The sequence below is a fragment of the Pteropus alecto genome, unplaced genomic scaffold (assembly GCF_000325575.1).
Source record: "Pteropus alecto unplaced genomic scaffold, ASM32557v1 scaffold71, whole genome shotgun sequence".
Lineage (NCBI taxonomy): Eukaryota > Metazoa > Chordata > Mammalia > Chiroptera > Pteropodidae > Pteropus > Pteropus alecto.
Window position 1 is genome coordinate 17,418,619 of NW_006433024.1, and position 8,079 is coordinate 17,426,697.

Sequence of the window (8,079 nt, forward strand, 5' to 3'; positions counted from 1 at the left end):
GTGGGTTAAGCAGAAGAATGACATAATCTGATGGATAATTTTACAAGGTCATTTGTGTATGGAACCTGGACTAGAAAGGAGCAAGAGTAGAAGCCACTAGACCAGTTCGGAGGTTAGTGCACCTTGTTATGTGCCTGAGATGAAGGCAGAGAAGGCAGAGAGGCAGATGGAGCTTAGAGGAGCAGGGATTTTTAAAAGAGGCATGGGAACACTGATCTGAAAGAGATACTGGGGAGTATCACTTGTCTCTGAGCTCCATGGATGTGAGACACGATCGCCTTCCATGTGAGTAAGTTTCAGGGAATTTGGAATCTTCTGGAGGTAGCTAGGTTTCAGTTAGGATAAGGAAGTGTAGAGGAAACCTTCAGAGCACATGAGGTTGAGGATTTAGGGGTATTTGCTTGTTACTGAATGGGAATTTCACAGGACGTGGTGGAAGGTGCATGAGGGAGAGAGTGGGAGGGATTATATCTGATCAGGTTGTGTTGAGGACTGGTTTGGGAATGAATATTCCGGTATTAATAAATGACTGGGGAAGCTCACACTTTTGCTGATGACTAGGATCAACTGGATGTCGGGAATGGCTGAATTTGTTCTCATAGGCTCTTAGAGGAAGGAGAGCATTTGTTTTTGGTGCTATGGTCTTAGGTGAAAGCTCTTTCAAGATAACAGTTCCTTTAAGTTGCATTTCTTGAAAATACGGTATTACTGAGAATGGAATCTTTATCACACGAATTCCTCTGATTTCAAATGCACACTCGGTGTAGTTAGAATGTCTAGGACAGTGAGTGCAAAGCCAAGTTTGTTTTTGCTTAAATTCAGTAACTTCTCGTCCCCATCCTACCTCTAGTCCTATATCAACAACAGATCTGAACAGCAGACACCATCAGCAGCTGTGTCATGCTAAACTTCATTTGCCTTCAGTGTGTCCAGTCCGGAAGTCTTGTCTGCAGTGCTAAGCTTCAGTCGCCGGCAGGGAGCCTTGCTGTAGAGAACAGTCGCCCAAACCTCCCGTGCTTTCTCCTGTGAGTGAGGGAGGAGTCATCAGTGAGGTCCTGCCTTACCACGCTGTTAAAGTCACTGGATGTGCCGGCATAGGATGATCGATTGCACTTGCCAGGAGCCTCGTGCTTAGCATTCTCCCTCACCTCACCAGAACCTTCTATGACAAATCAATACCAAAAATCAAGAAGAGTTTGATAAAAACCCCAAGATTTGTATGTGGCAAGTGAGTCTAAAACTGTTTTGAACAGATAACCTCAGAGATTTCAAATCTATGCTTTTCCAGCTAGCCTCATACTTTAGCAGACCTTATTTCAGAAGCAGCTGCTTCTGTTTTCAAAGTAATGTATTTTAGATCGATGCCGAGGATGTCATTTAAAGTGCGGTTTGAGTCAGCAGAACAACTGTAGAGATGACTTTGTCGTGTCCTAGCTCTATTGTCTTTCCATAATTTCCATAACTAAAATGTTTTGTTTGTGTCAGATTTTAAAAATATATTACCACTACAGGCAGAAAGTTTAGCTGTGTTCTTGTACTGATGCTATAGGAACAACTTTGCAGTCCAAATATAGCTGCAAGCTTAGATGATCTATGAAGCAGCCAGGTTCTCAAGGGTAAGGCAATCTACACTTTGGGGGAAAAAACTGAAAAGAACTGATTTTTAAAAAGGGGGGGGACATTGTTGGCATAGTCTTGAGTGGGGAGATAAGGCAAGTAAAGACAGCAAGTTCAGCAGTGTAGCACAGGCTAGCATTCAGGTTCCAAATGCTATTTCAGTCTTCAAAAAGGCCTGGACTATACTTCTCCAGCAACTCTACATGTATCCGATACAGGGACCACAGGGCTGGGAAACTCCCTGCTATGTACCCGTTACCATCTTGAGGAAACCCTTTGCTTGACTCTGCAGATGTTCGAAGTAACATTTTGGTTTTTCCCTTGATTTGGAAGCGCAGATTCTGGAATAAGTTGTCTGTATCTGCAGTTTCTCTTTTTTCACGGCGTAACTCCCTCTTGAAACCCTTGCTCTTCAGATGCGTTCCCACCGTTCACATAAAGAGCAAGAGCAAGTGCACTGGCCTTTCCTCAGCTGTCGTTCTCGTCTTCCTTGTAATGGTGGTCAGCAGCATCCATCACTGTCCGATGGAAACCCAGCCATCTATTAGCTGCCTTTTCTTTCTTCTTTTGGCTTCTGAAATACTATGCTATCTTAGTCATTTCTCATTGCCACTTCTCTGTCTCCTTTGAGGTTTTTTCTTTACCTTCAACTCCTTAAATATGGGTATTCAAGATTGTCTTCGATTCTGTTATCTTTATCTACATTATTTTTTAGGAGGTTATAAACTGGTAATTGTAAACACCATATGGTCAGAGTCCATTTCTGTCTTCCTTATCATCATGGCTGCAGCACTTAGCACTGTGTGCGTGTGCGTGTAAGTGTATTTTGAATGAACAAATAACTACAATTTCATTTGTTCTTAATGGCTTCAACCATTGCTTCTTCGGTGAGATGAGTTCTGAATCCCTTATCTCCAGCTTTGACTTTCATCTCAAGTTCCACTTTCTACATGTTCATGAGATATTTCCACTTATAACAGCACATGTGACTTCTAACCTGAAATTGTTAAATCAGATTTATTATTGTTCTCTCAGAAAAACCATAATTCCACCTGCTGCGAAGTCCAGTTATGTTCATGATCTCATTCTCTTGGTGAGTTTAAAACTATGTTATTTTCAATTCTTTACTGTTGTCTTATTTTAATTGTTTCAATTCCCGAATTATCTTAATTCTTTCTTGGAATGTCTGAAAAACTCATCCCTTTCACAGAGTCCATCTTCATCCCAGGCTTTTTTAAACCACAGGCTAAAAATTCTAAAATGACCTTTTTCTACCCTGATGTCCTTAATTCTAATCTTTTCTCCCTCAGTTTTGTCTGATACCCAGATGCCAAATATTTTATAAATAGTTCTCTCACTCGCTCTCTCTTTCTTCTCTCCTTCACCCTCCCCCACAAACATTAATTGAGCACCCACTATGTGTGAGGTACTATGCTCAGCTTTGGGGATATGAACAGGAACAGAAAGAAATAGTTATTCTGAGCTCTGAGTTCGGGTTTTAATCTAAGTGCAGTGGGAATAAATGAGGTTGTGACATGACCTGGTTTATAATTTAAAGGATCACTCTGGCTTCTGTATGAAGAATGGTTTGGGGAGAGGCAAGAGTAGGAGACTACGTGAAAGATGGGTTCAGTATGCTGGTGGCAGAGTGCTGGTTTGGACTAAGATGGTGGCAGTGGGAATGAAGAGAAGTGAATGAATGAATCTGAGGTATGTTTCTGAGAATGAAGCAACAGAATTTGCCAGTAGTAATTTAGATGTGAGGTTAAGAATCAAGAATGACTCCCAGGTCTCGGCTTGAGCAGTTGGTGGATGTGGGTGCTATTTATGCAGATGGAGGAGGAGCAGGGATTTTTGCATTTGCTTTTGGCCTTGTTTAAGGAAGATTTGTGGAGGGAATCACGAGCTCCTTCTACATGCTAGATTTGTGACCCTTAGAGTACAGTCAGGGTGCCATGTAATTAGGATGGGAAATATTACAGGATTTCAGAAGGACAGAGGTTCATCTGGAGAGGACAGTATAGTGGGTAGTATACAGGCTCTAGAGCCAGGCAAATGTAAGTTTAAGTTCTAGCCCTTCCTGCCACCTGCCAACCTTTGCCTTAGAAGCGTACTTTCCCTCCGGCGCCCTTTGCTTAGGATGAAATCGATGCTATCACCTCCCATAAGGGGCTGTCGTGAGGATTAGCAGTAATGTAAATAAGTACCTAGCACGCCTGGCACCTGAGCAGTATACACCATGGTTGATCCTGTCCAAAAAGTCCATCACTATGTCGTGGTTTAAGTTAAGTACCTGGAAATTGTTATAAAGAGAAGCCTGGAAACAAAACAAAACGAAACAAACAAAAAACCACACCAACTGCAGGCGGCTTAAAGAGTTAAATCTAAAAAATGTAGATTTTTTTTAACTAAAAGGAAGTATGATTGTATATTTAACTTTCTCAGGATGGGAAAAGACTTTCTAAGCATAAAATCTGTGGGGGAGAGCCAAAGAAAGGTCAGTAGAGTTGACTCTAAACATTTTAGGATTACTCTGTGTTAAATACCATAAACACAGTTAGAGGGCGAAGAGCAAATGAGAAAATATTTGCAGAAAATATGACAAAGGCAAAATATCTTACTGTCTATGGTTATAGATCAATAAGGAAAATGTTAACATCCCACAGAACAGTAGACAAAGGACATGAACAGAGAGTTCACAACAGAAGAAATAGGCATGTGAAAAGTAGTTGAACTGGGTTATTAATTAAAGAACTCTATGTTTAAAGAATGAGTTGCCATTTCTCCCTAAAATTTTTTTTTATCATTGTCAGTTGATAATGTTCAATATTGGAGATGTGGCCAGAAGATAGGTACTATCGTATTTTCCTGTTGACTCATAAATTGCCACAACCTTCTTAAGGTGGCAATTTAGTAGTGTAAGTCAAAGTGCCTTAATTACCGGATACCCTTGGATCCAGTAATTCCATTTTTAAGAGGATATCCAAGAAATAGACTCAGAGATGTTTTGCCTAAGATGTCCTTGCCATAGCTTTTTCTTTCTTTCTCTTTTCTTGTTTGTTTGTATGTTTTTAGTAGTACTGGTATATTAAAATTTCAGTCTCCAACTTTGTGTACCTCACTGCTCTATCCTTAGCGTGAGCACAGTGCCTAACATAAAAAATATTCATGAGTTTAAAGAAGGAAACATATGTTCATACAAGGGAATATCAGATTGCCAGCCATATTTTAAAGGACTATCATAGCCAGCCATATTTTTGAAATATTATTTTAAGGCATAGAAAAATGCTCCCAATGTCATGTTAACTTGTAGAGTTCATGGTTGTGTATATAAAATATTCCCTGTATGTGTGAATTCTGGATGACTGGAGTAAAGGCGACTTTTATATTTTCTTGGGTCTTTCCCTCAGCAGCACGTATTTATTAATATGTGTGATACTAGGTACTGAACATATTTCAAAATGGCAAGACAACATAGTCCTCCCTTCCTGGAGTTTATCAGAGAGTAGGAAGGCAGACATTAAACAAGGGTTTACAAGTGCATCATTTACTTTAGTAAACTTCATGTACTTTTATAGTAGAAAGAGAAACTATGCCAGTGATGATTTTCAAGCACTGATGGTTGTTTGTAATTTCTAAGACACCTTTTTAGGACAACAAAGGAGTAATTATGTGAAAAATCTACATAGATCTCATACAGTGTGAAGTTACCCTCCAATGAAAAGAACAATGTTTAGACTTCCTGTCTAGAGGGGGATTAGTAAGGACATAACAATGAATACATCCAGGCTTTTTTTCCTAAATAGCATTTTTCTAAAAGAAACAAAATAGGCTTCTACCTTGGTGAGATGGACGTGCGGACTGTGGAACTTTGGGAAGCCTCACCCTTCCTTGGGAATTATAATTAAGCTTTCAGATGAACTGGCTGTGGTTGGGAGAGAAGGAGAATGTCAGTCAGCGCTAATATAAAAATACATATTTGTTGCTTTTTACATCTACTTGTGAGGTTTCCAGTGTGTGGAAAATCAAGAACAATAACAATAAAACCCACCCTGTAAATTGATTGTGACCCTAAAAGCCTCTTTTAACTGGGATCAGGGATGGAAAATTTTATCCTAAGCCATGTTTTCTTTAGGGGTGTATTTTGTTTTGTTTGGGAAAAAGAGCTGAGTAAATCAAAAGGGTTATAGCGACGTGTTTCGGTAACTTAACCATGCTGAATGGCTGTGAACGCGCTCCTCTAAACAGTCTGATCTGTGCTTCCATTGTTGCTTAAACGTTTGTCAACTCAAGCCTCTGTGCACAGCCACGTGAGGGCCTCTGGCCTTTTGTTTGCTTCCTAAGTGGAAAAGTCTCTGTGCATCTTGGTTAAGTTCAAGGGTGACACTGCGGTAGGTTGCCGCTCTGGCCTCAGGAGAAGGAAGCATTTATGAGCTCTGTGTTGCCTTGGTAGAACCCCTTGCCCTTCTTTGTATCTATCTCCTGCAAATTAGGAATGCGTTTTCCAAGCCAAGCGTGTTGGGAGGAAGAAATAACAAGCAGCAAAGTGATGGCATCACCTTTCACAGGGGCACTGTGTATTGCTGTTTTCTTTGGAGACTGATTAGAGTGACCCCCTCCCAAGTGAAGGCTCCCCGTCTCCTACTTTTTGGTACAACTAACGGTTCCGTTGGATGTAATGTGTTTAAACCAGCCCGAGGCTTTCTCTCATATGAAAAATTCAGACTTTAGGACTGTTAAGTGTAGATCTGTTGAACACCACTTTCCATCAGTGCTGATATTTCCCTCCTGCATTTGGAATTCTCTTTCACTTGCTAGGTCTAGTCCTGCGCCATGTTTCCAGGTGGAATTACAGTGCTCACCTCTTCTTTTCACTCTCTACTTCTTTTCACTCTCCTCTCCTGGTGTCTGTGCCTGATGGATTAAGGCCCTCTGTACCCACTGATGATGTAGAGGGCAACAGAAATTCTGTTTCTAGCTATGTTGAGCCTTGATGGGTAACTGACTTTACAGCTGAAATCAAGAAGTGTCCATGGCCCTCATCCCATGGACAGTGCACTCCCTTCTGATAGCTTTTCTCCAGTGGAACATACATCTCCGTCTGGAACACTTATTTCAGAGAGCAACCTTTTGCTTTTCTAAGATGGAGCTAGGACACCCAAGGACAGAGTCACCTTCTCACTGCTCTCTGGTTGGCAGAGGGGCCAGAGGTAAATGGTTTGGTGCCTACATACTATTGGGAGAGGAGAGGTGGCAGACACAGTTAAAATCAATCACTGAAACCAAAAGTTATTCCAAACATTGCTTATCTTCTGCCTGTAAAAATTATGACTACGCTTGACAAAGTCACTGCTAAAGGTTGTGGAACTGCCAAAGGGCCTGGAACTTAGACTGTTTATGCAAGTTCATTATTGTTTTGATTTTCCTGGGGAAAATCATGGTAAACAGTTATATTCTCAGAAGCACCCCTACAGTAATAAACATAAACACAGTACTGCAGTGAAATCAATCCTGCAGTAACCCAGATATAATCCCTTGCATCGGAAGTGAAGCGGATGAATGGTTGGATCTGCCCAGAATAGAGGTGAAGAAATCAGGAAGCTTGGGTCTGTCCCAGGCTCAGCCCTCGACATTCTCTTTGAGGCCGTGCGCAAAGGAGTTGTTTAATGCACCCCCTGTCAGCTGTGGAGGTGGAGTAATACCAACTGTTGGCCGTTTTGCAGGCTGTGCTGTGAAACTTCGTTGCAGTGTTGGACATGAATTGACTCTGAGCTCTCTGGAAGAAAGGGGCCACATAAAATACCAGGCATTTGTATTCTAAGAGCTCAGGAGTTGCAATCCATTCCCCAAGCCTTAAACAGCAAGTCTCAGTTTGCAGCGCTATTCTGGTCGAGCCACTTCTTTGAGAAAGTCTTACTGTTGACTGTCCTGGGAAAGAAACAGGAACATATCTCCAAAACAACAAAGGACTATAGGAAGAGTTGCGACTAGTTTTAACATAGGTGCCTATTAGCGAATTAGTATAAATTGTGAAAGGTGATCAGAACTCATCATACCATGTCTTGTTTAAAAGCCTATTTCCCCACACTATGTCAGAACACAGAACACAGAGCACAGCATAACGCAGATGAGAAAAGTTCTTGTCTAGATGAACTCTAATGCCTTCGTAGGCCAGAATGGGCTTTTCTGCATTTCAGATGATGACAATGATAACAGCACTTACACCAGCTTACTGTGTGCCAGTCCCCACGTGGTTTCCACCTACTGTTTCAGCTGAGGCTGACAACAGCCCTATGTGGCAGGTGCTCTCATCATCCCCATCTCACAAAGGAGTAAATGAAGGTAAAGAGAAGTGAAATAACTGGCCGAAGGCCAAGTATCTACGGAGTGACAGAGCCAGTCAGTGACCCCCGCTGTCTGGCAGAGGAGAAGTTTCCATTTCTTTGACCAGAGTCATGTAAA

The 8,079-nt window shown here is 41.5% G+C and overlaps 2 protein-coding genes across 3 annotated transcripts in view; both read left to right on the forward strand.

Moving 5' to 3' along the window:
• Positions 1 to 8,079, forward strand: part of ALKBH3 (alkB homolog 3, alpha-ketoglutaratedependent dioxygenase) — a 29,485-nt gene that overhangs the window by 19,776 nt on the left and 1,630 nt on the right. The window lies entirely within an intron of this gene.
• ACCSL (1-aminocyclopropane-1-carboxylate synthase homolog (inactive) like) overlaps positions 1 to 8,079 on the forward strand; it is a 122,990-nt gene that overhangs the window by 5,753 nt on the left and 109,158 nt on the right. The window lies entirely within an intron of this gene.